The sequence below is a fragment of the Balaenoptera musculus genome, chromosome 10 (genome assembly GCF_009873245.2).
Source record: "Balaenoptera musculus isolate JJ_BM4_2016_0621 chromosome 10, mBalMus1.pri.v3, whole genome shotgun sequence".
Lineage (NCBI taxonomy): Eukaryota > Metazoa > Chordata > Mammalia > Artiodactyla > Balaenopteridae > Balaenoptera > Balaenoptera musculus.
The window spans coordinates 46,365,201-46,384,678 of NC_045794.1; the positions used below are offsets into that span (position 1 = coordinate 46,365,201).

A 19,478-nucleotide genomic window follows, 5' to 3' on the forward strand; every position below is an offset into this window, starting at 1 on the left:
TTGCAGCAACATGGATGCCACTAGAGATTATCATACTAAGTGAAGTAAGTCAGAAACAGAAAGACAAGTACCATATGATATCACTTATATGTGGAATCTAAAAAAATGATACAACTGAACTTATTTACAAAACAGAGGGGACTTCCCTGGTGGCGCAGTGGTTAAGAATCCGCCTGCCAATACAGGGGACACGGGTTCGAGCCCTGGTCTGGGAAGATCCCACATGCCGCGGAGCAACTAAGCCCATGCGCCAAAACTACTGAGCCTGTGCTCTAGAGCCCGTAAGCCACAACTACTGAGACTGCATGTCACAACCACTGAAGCCCACACGCCTAGAGACCATGCTGCGCAACAAGAGAGAAGCCACTGCAATGAGAAGCCCGTGCACCGCAACTAAGAGTAGTCCCTGCTTGCTGCAACTAGAGAAAGCCTGCGTGCAACAACGAGGACCCAACACAGACAAAAATAAATAAATAAATAAATAAACAAATTTATTAAAAACAAACAAAAAAACCAGAAATAGACTCACACACATAGAAAACAAATTTATGGTTACCAAAGGGGAAAGGTGGGGGAGGGATAAATTAGGAATTTGGGACCAACAGATACAAACCACTATATACAACATAGATAAACAACAAGGGCTCACTGCACAGCATAGGGAACCATATTCAACATCCTGCAACAACCTTCAATGGAAAAGAATCTGAAAAAGTATACACAACCAAATCACCCTGCTGTACACCTCAAACACTGCAAATCAACTATACCTCAATAAAAAAAAAATAGCACTCTAAACAGCCATTTCCATTTTGATAGTGGGATGGGGACTGTAGCCTTCAATCTGAAAGTCTTCAGCCTTGAAGTCATCGATTTTCTCAACTTTTCCAAGGATTTTGAGCTTTAGGAAAGGCCTTGGTTCTCCCTGAAGCTGCATTTTCAGCAGCTCAATGTGATCCAGGTAAATGTGTGCATCTCCCAAAGTGTGTACAGAGTCACCTGGCTTCAGGCCTGTGATGTGTGCGATCATGTAGGTGAGCAGGGCATAGCTGGCGACGTTGAAGGACACACCCAGGCCCCTGTCTCCTGACCTCTGGTACAGCTGCAGGACAGCTCATGGTTCACCACGTAGAAGTGGCAAAGGGCATGGCACAGGGGCAGGGTGGCAGGGTATGAGAGGAAGATCTTTTGATTCCAAGCACATAGAATGATTCTTCTGTCTTCAGGGTTGGTTTTGATTGTGTCAATCACCTTTTGCAGTTGGTCTACTCCTTGACGTGAATACATTTAAATCCACATCTTTGTATTCAGCCACCAAAGGCCTCCACTGAAAGCTATAAACTGGGCCTAAATCCCCTTCTTCTCTGGTGGAGAGTACCAGGCTGTCCAAGAAGTCTCGGGACCTGTGGGCATCCCAGATTTTCACTCCCTTGGAAGACAGCTCCTTAGCATTTGTGGAGCCCTTGATCAACCACAGCTCGTCCCAAAAACCCTTCCAGAAAACACTTTTCTGTCAGCAGACGAAATTCATCTCTCAGGCTGTCGTGCGCCTGTGAGAGGAGCATCGTCAGGGAGCCGGTGCGGGCGTGGTCATCCTTCCGAAGCCGCAGCGGAGGATGTGCTAAATCTGACCCCGGTACTGCAGCTCCCTGGGGGTGGGGATGGCAGCAACTCGGAGCCTGGGGGATGCCGGGACCGACAGCGACAGCGGCGGGCGAGGTGGCCCTGCCCCTTCCGGTGCCTCTTTTCCCGCCGTCTCTCAGGAGACCCCGGCTCTTCCTGTGACCACTAAAGTCTTTTTCTTCTTAGTCACAGTTTCAATCTCCCCTTTTATTTCTTAAACATAGTAAACATACTTGTAGGTTTCTTCCAATATCTGAAGTTTATAGGTTAGTTCATGTCATCTGCTGTTTCTGCTGACTCTTTCACGGTGAGTTAAATCCTTCCCGCGGTTTGGGAGTTTTGACTCTGACTTCATAATTTTTACCCATGGGAATTTTTGAGGCCTACGTTGAAGGTGGGTTCTTTTAGGATTTTCATTTGTTTCTGCCAAATGTCTGGGGCATTACCAATGTGGGACCGCTTTATCCTGAAGTATTTCTTTAAGGTTTCTCAGTCCACGGTATTATGTGTTTGGGCTACAAACTTTCGAAAGAATCAGCTTGTGTTAAGAATTCTCGAGGGAGATTTTTTCCCCCCTCTATCTAGTGACAACATTTAGGGCTGGGCAGGCAATTTTATTTGCTGCCTCCTTTGGCTGTGGCTGGCTGATTTCTTGTTCACCCTGACATTGTGAGCGTGGCTTTTTGTGGTTCCACTTTATGGAGGGAGGGGATCTCCTATAGGACGTCCGACTTTAGATTGACCCTTATGATCTTTAAGGTCAGAAAATGAAGTTCAAGGACTCTGGAGCTGGGCAAATGCCCTCAGAGTAAATGTCAACTTTGGGGCTCTACTTCCCTGTGTTTCCGCTTTCTCTTGATTTTTGGGTTTTGAGGATTCTTAATTTTCTTGGTGAGCCCATAAATGCCTTAAAAAAAGATGTTTTCAGTATTCCACCCAGAGTTTTTAATTGCCGTGGGCAAAGCACTGTTGGCAGAGGTAGGCTGGGCTGCTTCCCCTTACTTTGGTCAGCCTTAGCAGATAAGAATTTCTTCCTTCTGGCCCTGAGTTATTTTCCTTGACAAATTGACAAATCTCAGTGTAACATTTACATCTCCTCTGTGAATGTACGTATTATCTCCTCTGATTATGAACTTTTTTCAATGCCTTTTAAATGTTTTTTAAATTTTACAATATGCCTCAGTGGAACTGACCTTACTTGGGGCTACAGCAGAATGTGTAAATGGCTTCTCTTTGGGCTATTTGGAATGCCTAAATATACTATCCTAAATGGACATTTCCCAGTGAAGCTGATTTATGAACAGAAATCAGTGTTGAGAAATGATGGCATATGAAATAAAATTTGGGGGAAATTTCATGCATATTTCTACTATGGAGAGCAGCACCCTTGATTAAAATATAGGTTATCCCTTTCTATTTATCATCTTCCATAAGATGGATACACTAGTCTTAGTAGAAAGAGATAATCCCTCATTTCAATCCTTGACATAACCGTTCTGGAAACTGTCTGCCATCTTGGCTGGACTGGGCAGGGGCTGAGAAGAATACGAGAGTTTGAGGGGCTTTCAAATGTCTTGAAAATCTTCGGAATAATAAAGTCACGTGGGAGAGGAGCTTCAAGATGGCGGAACAGTAAGACGTGGAGATCGCCTTCCTCCCCACAAATACATCAGAAATACCTCTACATGTGGAACAACCCCTGCAGAACACCTACTGAGCGCTGGCAGAAGACCTCAGACCTCCCAAAAGGCAAGAAACTCCCCACGTACCTGGGTAGGGCAAAAGAAAAAAAAAACAGAGACAAAGAATAGGGACGGGACCTGCACCAGTGGGAGGGAGCTGTGAAGGAGGAAAGGTTTCCACACACTAGGAAGCCCCTTCGCGGGTGGAGATGGGGGTGGGGGTGATGGGGGGAAGCTTTGGAGCCACAGGGAGAGCGCAGCAACAGGGGTGCGGAGGGCAAAGCGGAGAGATTCCGGCACAGAGGCTCGGCGCCGACCAGCACTCACCAGCCCGAGAGGCTTGTCTGCTCAGCCGCCGGGACGGGCGGGGCTGGGAGCTGAGGCTCGGGCTTCGGTCGGATCGCAGGGAGAGGACTGGGGTTGGCGGCGTGAACACAGCCTGAAGGGGTTAGCGCACCACAGCTAGCCGGGAGGGAGTCCGGGAAAAAGTCTGCAGCTGCTGAAGAGGCAAGAGACTTTTTCTTGCCTCTTTGTTTCCTGGTGCGCGAGGAGAGGGGATTAAGAGCGCCGCTTAAACGAGCTCCAGAGACCGGCGCGAGCCGCGGCTATCAGCGCGGACACCAGAGACGGGCCTGAGATGCTAAGGCTGCTGCTGCCGCCACCAGGAAGCCTGTGAGCGAGCACAGGTCACTCTCCACACCGCCCCTCCCGGGAGCCTGTGCAGCCCACCACTGCCAGGTCCCGTGATCCAGGGACAACTTCCCCGGGAGAACGCACTGCGCGTCTCAGGCTGCTGCAACGTCACGCTGGCCTCTGCCGCCGCAGGCTCGCCCCGCATCCGTACCCCTCCCTCCCCCCGGCCTGAGTGAGCCAGAGCCCCCCGAAGCAGCTGCTCCTTTAACCCTGTCCTGTCTGAGCGGGAACAGATGCCCTGAGGCGACCTACACGCAGAGGCGGGGCCAAATCCAAAGCTGAACTCCAGGAGCTGTGCGAACAAAGAAGAGAAAGGGAACTCTCTCCCAGCAGCCTCAGGAGCAGCGGATTAAAGCTCCACAATCAACTTGGTGTACCCTGCATCTGTGGAATACCTGAATAGACAACGAATCATTCCAAATTGAGGCAGTGGACTTTTGGAGCAACGATATATATATATATTTTTCCCTTTTTCTCTTTTTCTGTATGGATGACAGGGTCTTGGTGCTTCAACCTGGCATCAAGCCTGTGCCTCTGAGGTGGGAGAGCCGAGTTTAGGACACTGGTCCACAAGTGACCTACCAGTTCCACGTAATATCAAACAGCGAAATCTACCAGAGATCTCCATCTCAAGGCCAAGATCCACCTCCACTCAGTGACCAGCAAGCTCCAGTGCTGGACACCCTATGCCAAACAACTAGCAAGACAGGAACACAACCACACCCATTAGCAGAGAGGCTGCCTAAAATCATAATAAGGTCACAGACACCCCAAAACACACCACCAGATGTGGACCTGCCCACCAGAAAGACAGGATCCAGCCTCATCCACCAGAACACAGGCACTAGTCCCCTCCACCAGGAAGCCTACACAACCCGCTGAACCAACCTTAGCCAATGGGGGCAGACACCAAAAACAATGGGAACTACGAACCTGAAGCCTATGAAAAGTGACCAAACACAGTAAGTTAAGCAAAATGAGAAGACAGAGACGAACACAGCAGGTGAAGGAGCAAGGTAAAAATCAACCAGACCAAAAACATGAAGAGGAAATAGGCAGTCTACCTGAAAAAGAATTCAGCATAATGATAGTAAAGATGATCCAAAATCTCTGAAATATAATGGAGAAAATACAAGAAACGTTTAACAAAGACCTAGAAGAACTAAAGAGCAAACAAACAATGATGAACAGCACAATAAATGCAATTAAATGTTCTCTAGAAGGAATCAATAGCAGAATAACTGAGGCAGAAGAACGGATAAGTGACCTGGAAGATAAAATAGTGGAAATAACAATGGCAGAGCAGAATAAAGAAAAAAGAATGAAAAGAATTGAGGGCAGTCTCAGAGACCTCCGGGACAACATTAAATGCACCAACATTTGAATTATAGGGGTCCCAGAAGAAGAAGAGAAAAAGAAAGGGACTGAGAAAATACTTGAAGACACTGTAGTTGAAAACTTCCCTAATATGGGAAAGGAAATAGTTAATCAAGTCCAGGAAGTGCAGAGAGTCCCATACAGGATAAATCCAAGGAGAAACACTCCAAGACACATATTAATCAAATTATCAAAAATTAAACACAAAGAAAAAATATTAAAAGGAACAAGGGAAAAACAACAAATAGCATACAAGGGAATCCCCATAAGGTTAACAGCTGATCTTTCAGCAGAAACTCTGCAAGCCAGAAGGGAGTGGCAGGACATATTTAAAGTGATGAAAGGGAAAAACCTACAGCCAAGGTTACTCTACCCAGCAAGGATCTCATTCAGATTTGATGGAGAAATTAAAACCCTACAGACAAGCAAAAGTTAAGAGAATTCAGCAGCACCAAACCAGCTTTACAACAAATGCTAAAGGAACTTCTCTAGGCAGGAAACACAAGAGAAGGAAAAGACCTACAAAAACAAACCCCAAACAATTAAGAAAATGGTAACAGGAACATACATATCGATAATTACCTTAAATGTAAATGTATTAAATGCTCCCACCAAAAGACATAGACTAGCTGAATGGATACAAAAACAAGACCTGTATATATGCTGTCTACAAGAGACACACTTCAGGCCTAGGGACACATTACAGACTGAAAGTGAGGGGATGGAAAAAGATACTCCATGCAAATGGAAATCAAAAGAAAGCTGGAGTAGGAATTCTCATATCAGACAAAATAGACTTTAAAACAAATACTATTACAAGAGACAAAGAAGGACACTACATAATGATTAAAGGATCAATCCAAGAAGAAGATATAACAATTGTAAATATTTATGCACCCAACATAGGAGCACCTCAATACATAAGGCAAATACTAACAGCCATAAAAGGGGAAATCGACAGTAACACAATCATAGTAGGAAACTTTAAAACCCCACTTTCACCAATGGACAGATCATCCAAAATGAAAATAAATAAGGAAACTCAAGCTTTAAATGATACATTAAACAAGATGGACTTAATTGATATTTATAGCACATTCCATCCAAAAACAACAGAATACACTTTCTTCTCAAGTGCTCATGGAACATTCTCCAGGATAGATCATATCTTTGGTCACAGATCAAGCCTCGGTAACTTTAAGAAAATTGAAATCGTATCAAGCATATTTTCCGACCACAATGCTATGAGACTAGATATCAATTACAGGAAAAAATCTGTAAAAAATACAAACACATGGAGGCTAAACAATACACTGCTTAATAACCAAGATTTCACTGAATAAATCAAAGAGGAAATCAAAAAATACCTAGAAACAAATGACAATGAAAACACGATGACCTAAAACCTATGGGATGCAGCAAAAGCACTTCTAAGAGGGAAGTTTACAGCAATACAATCCTACCTTAAGAAACAAGGAACATCTCAAATAAACAACCTAACCTTACACGTAAAGAAATTTGAGAAAGAAGATCAAAAACCCCCAAAGTTAACAGAAGGAAAGAAATCATAAATATCAGATCAAAAATAAATGAAGGGCTTCCCTGGTGGCGCAGTGGTTGAGAATCTGCCTGCCAATGCAGGGGACACGGGTTTGAGCCCTGGTCTGGGAAGATCCCACATGCCGCGGAGCAACTATGCCCGTGAGCCACAACTACTGAGCCTGCGCGTCTGGAGCCTGCAACAAGAGAGGCCGCGATAGTGAGAGGCCCGCGCACCGCAATGAAGAGTGGCCCCCGCTTGCCACAACTAGAGAAAGCCCTTGCACAGAAACGAAGACCCAACACAGCTAAAAATAAATAAATAATAAAAATAAAGGAATTCCTTTAAAAAAAAATAAATGAAAAAGAAATGAAGGAAAAATAGCAAAGATCAATAAATCTAAAAGCTGGTTCTTTGAGAAGATAAACAAAATTGATAAACCATTAGGCAGACTCATCAAGAAAAAAAGGGAGAAGACTCAAATCAATAGAATTAGAAATGAAAAAAGAGAAGTAACAACTGATGCTGCAGAAATTCAAAGGATCATGAGAGATTACTACAAGCAACTCCGTGCCAATAAGATGCACAACCTGGAAGAAATGGACAAATTCTTAGAAATGCACAACCTTCTGAGACTGAACGAGGAAGAAATAGAAAATATGAACAGACCAATCACAAGCACTGAAATTGAAATTGTGATTAAAAATATTCCAACAAACAAAAGCCCAGGACCAGATGGCTTCACAGGCGAATTCTATCAAATATTTAGAGAAGAGCTAACACCTATCCTTCTCAAACTCTTCCAAAATATAGCAGAGGGAGGACACTCCCAAACTCATTCTACAAGGCCACCACCACCCTGATACCAAAACCAGACAAAGATGTTACAAAGAAGGAAAACTACAGGCCAATATCACTGGTGAACATAGATGTAAAAATCCTCAACAAAATACTAGCAAACAGAATCCAACAGCACATTAAAAGGATACACCACAATCAAGTGGGGTTTATCCCAGGAATGCAGGATTCTTCAATATATGCAAATCAATCAATGTGATACACCATATTAACAAATTGAAGAATAAAAACCATATGATCGTCTCAATAGATGCAGAAAAATTTTTGACAAAATTCAACACCGATTTATGATAAAAACCCTCCAGAAAGTAGGCATAGAGGGAACTTACCTCAACAGAATAAAGGCCATATATGACAAACCCACAGCCAACATCCTCCTCAATGGTGAAAAACTGAAACCATTTCCACTAAGATCAGGAACAAGACAAGGTTGCCCACTCTCACCACTATTATTCAACATAGTTTTGGAAGTGTTAGCCACAGCAATCAGAGAAGAAAAAGAAATAAAAGGAATCCAAATTGGAAAAGAAGAAGTAAAACTGTCACTGTTTGCAGATGACATAACACTATACATAGAGAACCCTAAAGATGCTACCAGAAAACTACTAGAGCTAATCAATGAATTTGGTAAAGTAGCAGGATATAAAATTAATGTATAGAAATCTCTTGCATTCCTATACACTAATGATGAAAAATCTGAAAGTGGAATTAAGGAAACACTCCCATTTACCAATGCAACAAAAAGAATAAAATATCTAGGAATAAACCTACCTAAGGAGACGGAAGACCTGTATGCAGAAAACTATAAGACACTGATGAAAGAAATTAAAGATGATACAAATAGATGGAGAGATATACAATTTTCTTGGATTGGAAGAATCAACATTGTGAAAATGACTATACTACTCAAAGCAATCTACAGATTCAATGCAAGCCCTATCAAAATACCACTGGCATTTTTCACAGAACTAGAACAAAAAAATCTCACAACTTGTAGGGAAACACAAAAGACCCCGAATAGCCAAAGCAGTCTTGAGAAAGAAAAACTGAGCTGGAGGAATCAGGCTCCCTGACTTCAGACTATACTACAAAGCTACAGTAATCAAGACAATATGGTACTGGCACAAAAACAGAAACATAATCAATGGAACAAGATAGAAAGCCCATAGATAAACCCACGCACCTATGGTCAACTAATCTATGACAAAGGAGGCAAAGATATACAATGGAGAAAAGACATTCTCTTCAATAAGTGGTGCTGGGAAAACTGGACAGCTACATGTAAAAGAATGAAATTAGAACATTCCCTAAGACCATACACAAAAATAAACTCAAAATGGATTAAACACCTAAATGTAAGGCCAGACACTATCAAACTCTTAGAGGAAAACATAGGCAGAACACTCTATGACATCAATCACAGCACGATCCTTTTTGACCCATCTCCTAGAGAAATGGAAATAAAAACAAAAATAAACAAATGGGACCTAATGAAACTTAAAAGCTTTTGCACAGCAAAGGAACCCATAAACAAGATGAAAAGACAACCCTCAGAATGGGAGAAAATATTTGCAAATGAAGCAACTGACAAAGGATTAATCTCCAAAATATACAAGCAGCTCATGGAGCTCAATATCAAAAAAACAAACAACCCAATCCAAAAATGGGCAGAAGACCTAAATAGACATTTCTCCAAAGAAGATATACAGATTGCCAACAAACACATGAAAGAATGCTCAACATCATTAATCATTAGAGAAATGCACATCAAAACTACAATGAGACATCATCTCACACCAGTCTGAATGGCCATCATCAAAAAATCTAGAAACAATAAATGCTGGAGAGGGTGTGGAGAAAAGGGAACCCTCTTGCACTGTTGGTGGGAATGTAAATTGATACAGCCACTATGGAGAACAGTATGGAGGTTCCTTAAAAAACTAAAAATAGAACTACCATACGACCCAGCAATCCCACTACTGGGCATATACCCTGAGAAAACCATAATTCAAAAAGAGTCATGTACCACAATGTTCATTGCAGCTCTACTTACAATAGCCAGGACATGGAAGCAACCTAAGTGTCCATTGACAGATGAATGGGTAAAGAAGATGTGGCACATATATACAATGAAATATTACTCAGCCATAAAAAGAAATGAAATTGAGTTATTTGTAGTGAGGTGGATGGACCTAGAGTCTGTCATACAGAGTGAAGTAAGTCAGAAAGAGAAAAACAAATACCATATGCTAACACATATATATGGAATCTAAAAAAAAAGGTCATGAAGAGCCTAGGGGCAGGATGGGAATAAAGCCGCAGACCTACTAGAGAATGGACTTGAGGACACGGGGAGGGGGAAGGGTGAGCAGGGAGAAAGTGAGAGAGTGACATGGACATGTATACACTACCAAATGTAAAACTGATAACTAGTGGGAATCAGCCGCATAGCATAGGGTGATCAGCTCGGTGCTTTTTGACCACCTAGAGGGGTGGGATAGGGAGGGTGGGAGGGAGGGAGATGCAAGAGGGAAGAGTTATGGGGATATATGTATATGTATAGCTGATTCACTTAGTTATAAAGCAGAAACTAATACACCTTTGTAAAGCAATTATACTCCAGTAAAGATGTTAAAAAAAAAAAAAAAAAGTCAAATGGGAGGACCAAACTCAGCTCTCAGGTCCAGTGATGGCGAATGACGCTGACACACGGTTGCCCTAGAGTTGAATTTGTTGAGAGGGGATACAGGAGTTTAGATCTCAGACATTTCAGAAACTTTCTTTCCTTTTTTCAGATTTAAAGCCCAAACTATATAAATTGGGGAAATTTTCTGCCTCGAGAACTGATCAAGGCTATTTTAAATGGTGGGTTAGATCCAAGGCAATTTGCTTAATATTGTCATTATCTGTATGAATTGCTGGTCTTTCTTCTGTAGTTTAAGTTCCTGTTACTTTTGAATGTTAATTATTGAGATTGCTTCAGTTTGTGTATGTGAATGCATATGTTAGATACGTACGTGTGTGTATTATTTTGGGATGGTATCCATTCTGCCCTCCTATATTTCTTTCTTAATCTTGATTACAACCTGCAAGACAGGTCACCTGGAAGCAGTTTCCATCAATCTTCCTCTGGTTCATTCATTCGAAAAATATTTGAGTGCCTCCCTTGAGCCCAGTGCTGTGCTATGTGCTCATTCAAATTTATTTAGGTCAATAATTATTGTACACTCTATATTTGCTAGATACTACCTGGATGAATAATGCACCCTCCTTGGATCCAAGAAAATCAGTTTTGTTAGATAGAAACATTTAAATTTTAGGAAAAATCATTTGGCAGTTTTGCATCGATAAAAGATGGATATAGCTTCTTTAACTTGCTGCTTGTGAAAACCTCACCTTGTGTATTTATAGATTCTATTTAATCCAAGTGAACTAGGAAAATGTTACTTTTTTGCATTCTCTTTTTTATTTTACCTCTTTCTGAAACACTTTAGGATCTAATGTCTCCTTTCCCTTTAGCATTTAGCAAATAAAACATAAGTATGATTTACCATATACATAAATGATCCATGCCAAAAACAAAGGAATTTTATCTTGTGTCCTCATAGTGGGGAATGTTGCAGGTAGTCATATTTTCCAAGATCCTGTAAGGATTTGACAGGACATAAAGGAACAAGGCCCAGGTATTTGCTGGGTAGCTTAGGTTTACTTTAAATATGGAAGAATACCACCAATAGAAAATAAGTGGGGAAAACTGAAATCTAGAATTTTTTTTTTTTTTAGGACTGCAGTGTTCTTATTTTCAAAAATACTTAGTAATGTGAATGAGGCAACATGATACTGCCTGCTAGAGATTGTAAGGAAATCTGCTGCAGTGATCGAGATAGAACTATGAGTAGTTCATAACTTATTCGTTTTAAAAAAAGGATGCTTTCAGATTATAATACTAATAGTAATAATAAGTTGTACCACTGAGTATTTAGTGTGTGCCAGGAACTTCTCTAAGTATATTGTTAACTCTAATCTTCATGGCAATCTACTGTGAAGTGTGTATTATTATGATCTGCATTTTACAGATAGGAAAATGGAGGCACAGTAAGGTTAAGTAATTTGTCCAGATCACAACAATGGTGAGACAAGATTTGAACCCAGAAGGACTGACTCTATAAAGTCCGTGGTCCTAAGCTTTACTACCTCCTGTTTGCCTTTTGATTACAACAGTATGAACATTTGCACTATCCATCTTGTTTTCCATAATATTTTTAATCTTTTAATTCACTTAGAAAATCTTATTTTTTTTTTTTTTTTTTTTTTTTTTTTTTTTTTTTTTTTTTTTTTTTAAATTAATTATTTATTTTTGGCTGTGTTGGGTCTTCGTTTCTGTGCAAGGGCTTTCTCCAGTTGTGGCGAGTGGGGGCCACTCTTCATCGCAGTGCGCGGGCCTCTCACTGTCGCGGCTTCTCTTGTTGCGGAGCACGGGCTCCAGACGCGCAGGCTCAGTATTTGTGGCACACGGGCCTAGCCGCTCCGCGGCATGTGGGATCTTCCCGGACCGGGGCACGAACCCGTGTCGCCTACATTGGCAGGCAGATTCCTAACCACTGCGCCACCAGGGAAGCCCTATTTTTTTTATAGGTTGTGAAAATGCCACCCAAGACATTGCCCAATATATTAAAAGATTAGTGGAGTCCAAATTTACAAATTGCAAGATGGGACGTTTTTATTGATGGCGATTTGCATTCTGAAATAGTTATACTGTTTGCATATATCTAAAAAGTATTATTAAAAAAGGAGAGAGAGAGAGAGAGAGAGGGCTTTACATACACACAAAACTCCACAGTGATAAATTGGATAATTCACAGTGATGTCTAATCTTCTTAGGGAATGGACTGTTTTCTTCTAGTCTTTGAATGTTCATACTGATATTTAGAGTAGTATATCCTCATTAACCCCTTCCATTAGATGGTGGTCTAAAATTATGCTTCCGTTGTGCTTCTGTCCTCCCTCGGGAAGCGAAAGATGATGAATTCAGCATAAAGCTGGACCTCACTGTATAAGTAAGTAGCCTGACTGCTGGGCACATCAGGATAACTTTCATGATACATAGAGGTAACACAATGGAAATCACAGTTTAGAAATCCAATTTATCTTGCTGTGAATAGAATTGCCTCCAATCCGGATGACAATTAGTTTTGTTCCGTAACACTGTTATAGAAATGTGACATTGAAAAACTACTTGTAATCTACTGAAGCATTCGTCTACCATGAGTTCATGCCATGGAGGGAAAAAATCCCCATATAAGTGTTAATTCCACTTATGTGAAAAAACATAAAAGGGTTTTTCACAAAGAGCGGCCACAAGGTCAGGGTATGACTGCTGAGGTAATGAAGTGAAGGCTTCGCTGAAACTTTTAGTTGCTTATACATTCTATTAAAGCTGCAAAATTCTGCTGATTCTTTTTCCTCAAAATCACTGGGGTTGTGGCTCAGTCACATTATGGATTAAGCGGGGAGTGATGCCAGCCTTTAATGTTTCCTGGAACTGCATAGAGCCTGCCACTGATGCTCTTGGCTGGCCTTGACTTTCCTCTTTGGTTCCAGCATCCTCTTCCTCTTCTTCCGACATTGCCGGTCAAGTCCATTCAGTACTTATGCTATTGTATCGAAAATCCTCAAATTGCACTTTCACATTCACTGTGAGAATAAAACGCCCCCTGGTATAGAGTACTCTAGAAAAAAAAACAACCCTGAAATATGGGTAACTTATTTTTCCACCCTCTGTAGGCAAACACGCATCAAAAGAAAAATCTGTAGTTTGATAAGATTGGACTCAGACATCTTGCAACTCAGCTGTATGTGTGTTTATTGATCACTACAGGAGCTTGGAGAGATCTGGAGCAGGGCTGACCTGGGTGGGAATCCAAGTGCCACCATTTACCAGTTGTGTGGACTGGTGCATATACTTATTTGGCAAATATTTCTGAATTTGAGCTTCTTCATTGATAAACGGGGGATAATAGCTATCTTGCATGGTTATTGTGGAATTAGATGTTATGTATACAGTGTGCTTAGTATATCCTAAGTGTTAAGTGCTAGCTGTTATTATCAGGCTATGTGACTTTGTTCCCACCCTTAAGGAGATTGTTCTGGAAGAAGAGAGAAAGCATGCGCATAAATATCTATGCTTCAAGGCAGAAGGGATGAAGGCCATGAAGGAGCCTCAAAATGTCTTGATGTGGGTGCTATGGAGAGAGCCTATTGGCTGGGATATGGCAACAACCTCTTAACTGGTCTCCCTGACTCTTGTCTTGCCCCCTCCAATTTACTCTTCATAAAACAGCCAACGTGTCCTTTTCTTAAATGCAAATCCTCCCATGGTTTCACATTCCCTTTGAGATAAAGTGTTCAGTATATGAACTCTGCTTAATTCTCCAACCTAGTCTCTTTCCCTCTACCTTTCTCATTCCCAAACATACATTTCATGTGCTAGCTCTACTAAGTTTTTTTTTAGTTCTGTATTAGTCAGCGTTCTCCAGAGAAACAGAACCAAATATGTATACGCACATACTCACACACATTTATTTTTATATAGACACACATACATGCAACATACAGTTGACCTTGAACAATGCGGAGTTAGGGGCGCCAACCCTTGCACAGTCAAAAATCCAAGTACAACTTCACAGTCAGTCCCCTGTATCCTCAGTGCCAAATCCCCAATTCAAGCAACCTCGGACTGTTTAGTGCTATAGTATTCATTGAAAAAAATCCCCATATAAGTGGACCCATGCTGTTCAAACTCATGTTGTTCAAGGGTCAACTGTGTATGTATGTGTGTATATATATATATAAATATATATATAAATATATATATATATATATAATAAATTTTGATGATGATGATGATGAATTGGCTCACATAATTATAGAAGCTGAGAAGTCCTCACAGCTGCAGTCATCAAGCTGGAGATCCAGGAGAAACAGTGCTACAGTTTCAGTCTGAATCAAAGGCTGGGGAACTAGGATAGCTGATAGTGAAAGTTCCAGTCTGAGGGCAGGAAAAGACTAATGTCCCAGCTCAAAACGTAAGGCAAGTGAAATTCTCTTTTACTCAGCCTTTTCTGTTCTATTTAGGTCTTCAGTTGATTGGATGAGGCTCTCACACATTAGGGAGAGCAGTCTGCTTTACTCAGTCTATCAATTCAAATGTCAATCTCATCTAGAAACACCCTCACAAACACAGTAATGTTTGGCCAAATATCTGGGCACCTCATGGCCCAATCAAGTGGACACATAAAATTAACTATCACAAGTTTTAAGAACATGGCTTGTTTTCATTTACTGCTGTTCTTTTGCACTTGCTGTTCCCTATGCCTGGACTACGCTTGGTCTCCCGACCCCTAGCTCATTCCTACTGGATCTTCAGGTCTCAGTGCGCAAGTCACTCCTTCCAGACTGGGGTAGGTCCCTCTCCTGTGGTACTCTCCAGCTTCCCTATCATAGCTTGCTTCTCTGTGCACTGTAATTTCCTGTTTACTTGTCTCTGTCACAGAGAACTTGTCAAGAGCTTGTCTTTATTGCTTCTATAATATATCTCCTGTGTCTAAAGCAGGATCCAGCACATTGAAGTCACCCAATAGTTGTTCATTGAATGAATGAATAGATTTAGTGAAGGAAGTGGAACTTGATGTGGGTCTTAGGGCAAGGAAGATTTCATAAGAAGCATAATGTCAAATTTGGGAAAAACAACTACAGGGAATACCAAAATATTCACCAGGGAATTAAGACTTCAGATGTTTGTAGAGAGATTCTGAAAGCCAGCAGTCATTTTCTATACCCAAAATAATTGTAGTCATCATAAAGTAGTCTCCAGGAGGCAAGGGGCTTTGTTTTTCATCATATTTTAAGAAACTTTATTCTTAAATTTTTATGTATGAAAAATTCGAAGATATAGAAGTTGAAAAATAGTATAATGAAGCTCTGTATACTCACCTTAAACAATTATTAACATTGCCACATTTGCTGCTGCTTCTTTTTTTTTGGCTGAAGAATTTTAAAGCAAAACCTGGACAATCTGATATTTTTTGCCCCTAAATATTTAAATGTATTTATAAATGTATTTATTTATTTATTTTTGGCTGCACTGGGTCTTCATTGCTGCACCCGGGCTTTCTCTAGTTGTGGCCAGCGGGGGGCTACTCTTCATTGTAGAGCACTGGCTTCTCACTGGGGTGGCTTCTCTTCTTGTGGAGCCTGGGCTCTAGAGCGCAGGCTCAGTAGTTGTGACGCAGGGGCTTAGTTGCTCCGCGGCATGTGGGATCGTCCCGGACAAGGGCTCGAACCCATGTCCTCTGCATTGGCAGGCGGATTCTTAACCACTGTGCCACCAGGGAAACCCTAAATGTATTTATATATCTTTAAAAACAAGAATATCTTCTTCTTTTTAAAAAATTAATTAATTAATTAATTTTTGGCTGCATTGGGTCTTCGTTGCTGTGCACAGGCTTTCTCTAGTTGCAGCGAGCTGGGGCTACTCTTCGTTGTGGTGCATGGGCTTCTCACTGCGGTGGCTTCTCTTGTTGTGGAGCCCGGGCTCTAGGCGCGGGCTTCAGTAGTAGTAGCACGTGGGCTTCAGTAGTTGTGGCTCGCGGGCTCTAGAGTGCAGGCTCAGTAGTTGTGGCGCATGGCCTTAGTTGCTCTGTGGCATGTGGGATCTTCCCGGACTAGGGCTCGAACCCGTGTCCCCTGCATCGACAGGTGGATTCTTAACCACTGTGCCACCGGGGAAGTCCCAAGAATATCTTCTGAACCACTGTATCACATAATAATGGCATATATAATGGCATTACAGCCCCCCCCCCAAATTAGCAATATTTCCTTAGCATCATTTAATATCCAGTCCATGTTTGAATTTCTCAAAAATGTCCTTTTTTATTTCAGCAATTGGTTTGTTTGAGGTAGAATGCAAATAAGGCACACACATCTGATTGTTATGTCTCTTGAGTCCTTTAAAATCTTTAACAGTATCCTTACCTACCCTTTTTACTCATGTCATTGACTTGTTGAAAAGTCCAGGTTAGTTGTCATGGAGAATAACCCTCATTCTGATTTGTCTGATTGTTTCTGAATGGTAGCTTTTAACCTGTTCTTCTTTCCCTTGAATTTTCCATAAACTGGAAGTTAAAGTCTTAAGTTCAGATTCAACATTTTGACAAGAATATGTCATAGGTGGAGTTGGGTACTTCATATTATATCAGGATGTACATATTGTCCTCTGGTTTTAGGGATGCTAAGAGTGATCATCTGATCCTTCTGTTGTAAAGTTGCATGTTCCCCCTCATAATCAGTGAGGTGTTACTTTGGTACCCCATGGATATCTGGTTATCATTATCCTTTTACCTAATTGTTTTGCCAACTATGGATGGTTGCCTGAACAATGATTCTATTAAGGGTTGCAAATGGTGATTTTCTAATGCTGTAATTCCTGCTATATTTATTAGTTGGAATTCTTCTTAAAAGAAGAGCTTTCTCTCATCAATTAGAGCTATTTGGTATTCCAAAATAAAGTCTTTTTTTTTTAAGACAGGCAAGATAAATTCTAAATTTATTCTCTTCAAAGGTCTTTTTAAAAAGTTTCACCATGGATTTTTATATATTCATTGTATTTCAACCAATTGCAATCATTATTCTCTTTGATGTTCACATTGTCCCATTTCTGGCCAGTGAGAGTTCCCTTAAGTTGGTTTCTGTGACTTGTTGACAAGTCCCTTTAAACTTTGATGGTTTCCTCGCTTTCTAGAGCAACAAAGTGTTCCAAACTCATCTTGTATTATTTCCTGCCCTAGGCCTGGAATCCACTTTTTCTCCAAGGAGTCCTGGTTCTTTTTAGTGGTTTGTAATATTTGAGTCCCAAATATGGTCAATAGGGGTGCTCATTACTGGGCTGTTGTGGCTTTCAAGCCTTTTCAGTAGACAAGAGCTGAGTAATGTGCATTGAAAAAGCCCATGAGTTCATTCTGAAATTTCCAATTCAAATTTAACTTTGTAGAGTTTTTACTTAAAAAATTACACATTTGGCTCTTTTCTGAAAACTTGATTCTTAATAACAGCAGTATACTTTTCTATAGCATTATCATACTACATATATGAATAGTTAAAAATAACTACACCAATATTACTACCAGCAATTAGATTACTAAATAGAGGTTAAGGGATTTTTTTCTTTTTGTCCTTAGAATATATTTCATTAAATAAGTATGGCCAAATACTGTGTTTTAAAGCCATTTAATTATTTATTTTCTCTGTGTGGTAAATTATCTTTTCTAATGACTTATGCACCGCTACTAATGAGTCTTCATTATACTTGAATTCTAATAGAATTAGTTCCTGGGGGGAGGGGCACTGGACATTAGAGTTGCATTCTAAATCAATTAGTTAGAGCAACACAAAAGCAGAGAAAAAATCTGTTATGTAAATATGTTGTGGTCACACAACAGATACAATCTTACTGAGCCTTGTCAGGGAGTGGAGAACAGCAGATATAGAATTTTCCTGTCAATGTGAATTATTCGGCTTCCTGGGTAATATCAGACTTCTGCAGGTTTCTTAATACACAGCAAACTATGGATACTACCAGATTTCCTTTCACCTACTTGGTTTCCAGGTCATGTTGGTGTAAGCATGTACTGAACAAAAGGTTGCGAATGTGGTTAGGTTAGAAGCAAAGAAGGCAGTTGTCTTTCACTAGTATTGAAAGTGGGAATGAAGAAGATGCCTGGTGATTTTGCTGCTTCAATGGTGTACCCTTTGAGTACAGTTAGGGTAGGAAGAGTGAGAGAGAAGTCAGATTAATTTTAGGGAAAAAGAGATGGAAAGAAAGGAAGGAGGTGTAGGAAGATAAAAATTACCATAGTTCTTCTCTACTGTACCAGACACTGGCTAGACAGCTTAATAAATTAATTTAAGTAGTTCTCAGAACTCAGATCACTTTCACACTATCTCTTTAAAATGGACCAGAGGGTGTATATTGCCAATACCATTTTAGCAAAAGTTTTTAGCCTCTTCTTGGGTCTGGTATAACATAGTGATCTTTTGAATTAAACATTTTCTTAGACTAGATGTGTACTTTGGGTTGAGGCTGAGACCAAGTCTCTCATTCAGTGTTTTTGTAGAGAAATAATTAGGAACATCAGTATTATAATCACTTTCATTTTATTTTCCCAAGCCCCTAGTCTAGGGTCTGGCACATAATAAGTGCTCAATAAATGTTTGTTGAATGATTGAATTGCCCAAGTACTTTTCAAACCCTTCCAACCCCAAGATGGAAGGGGGAACTAAAAATATACTCATGAAAATTTTATCCAGGCACACAATTAGATAAGGAGATATACTGATGGGAAATGCCGTAAATGTTGAAATAAGTGTATGCTCTCTACTAAAGTAAAAGGAAATATCACAAAAATCTGTGGATAATATAATAAGCTTTCAGTGCTAAAAGGAACCTTGGAAATCATCCAAATCCTCATTTTGTAGATAAGGACCCTGAGGATCAGACATAATTGTGACTTGTGCAGGGCCTCACCCTGGTAAGGGGCAGAGTCAGCTGGACCTGGTTTTCTGATTCCTCCATTCAGGCACATACGCCAAACTAAGATCACGCCTAATGTCCAGGCGAGGACAGAGAGGAAGAACTGACTCTCACATTC

The 19,478-nt window shown here is 40.8% G+C and overlaps 1 pseudogene; it reads right to left on the reverse strand.

Moving 5' to 3' along the window:
* Positions 1–793: 793 nt before the first annotated feature.
* The window catches only part of LOC118902782, a 53,814-nt pseudogene continuing 35,129 nt past the window's right edge, over positions 794–19,478 (reverse strand).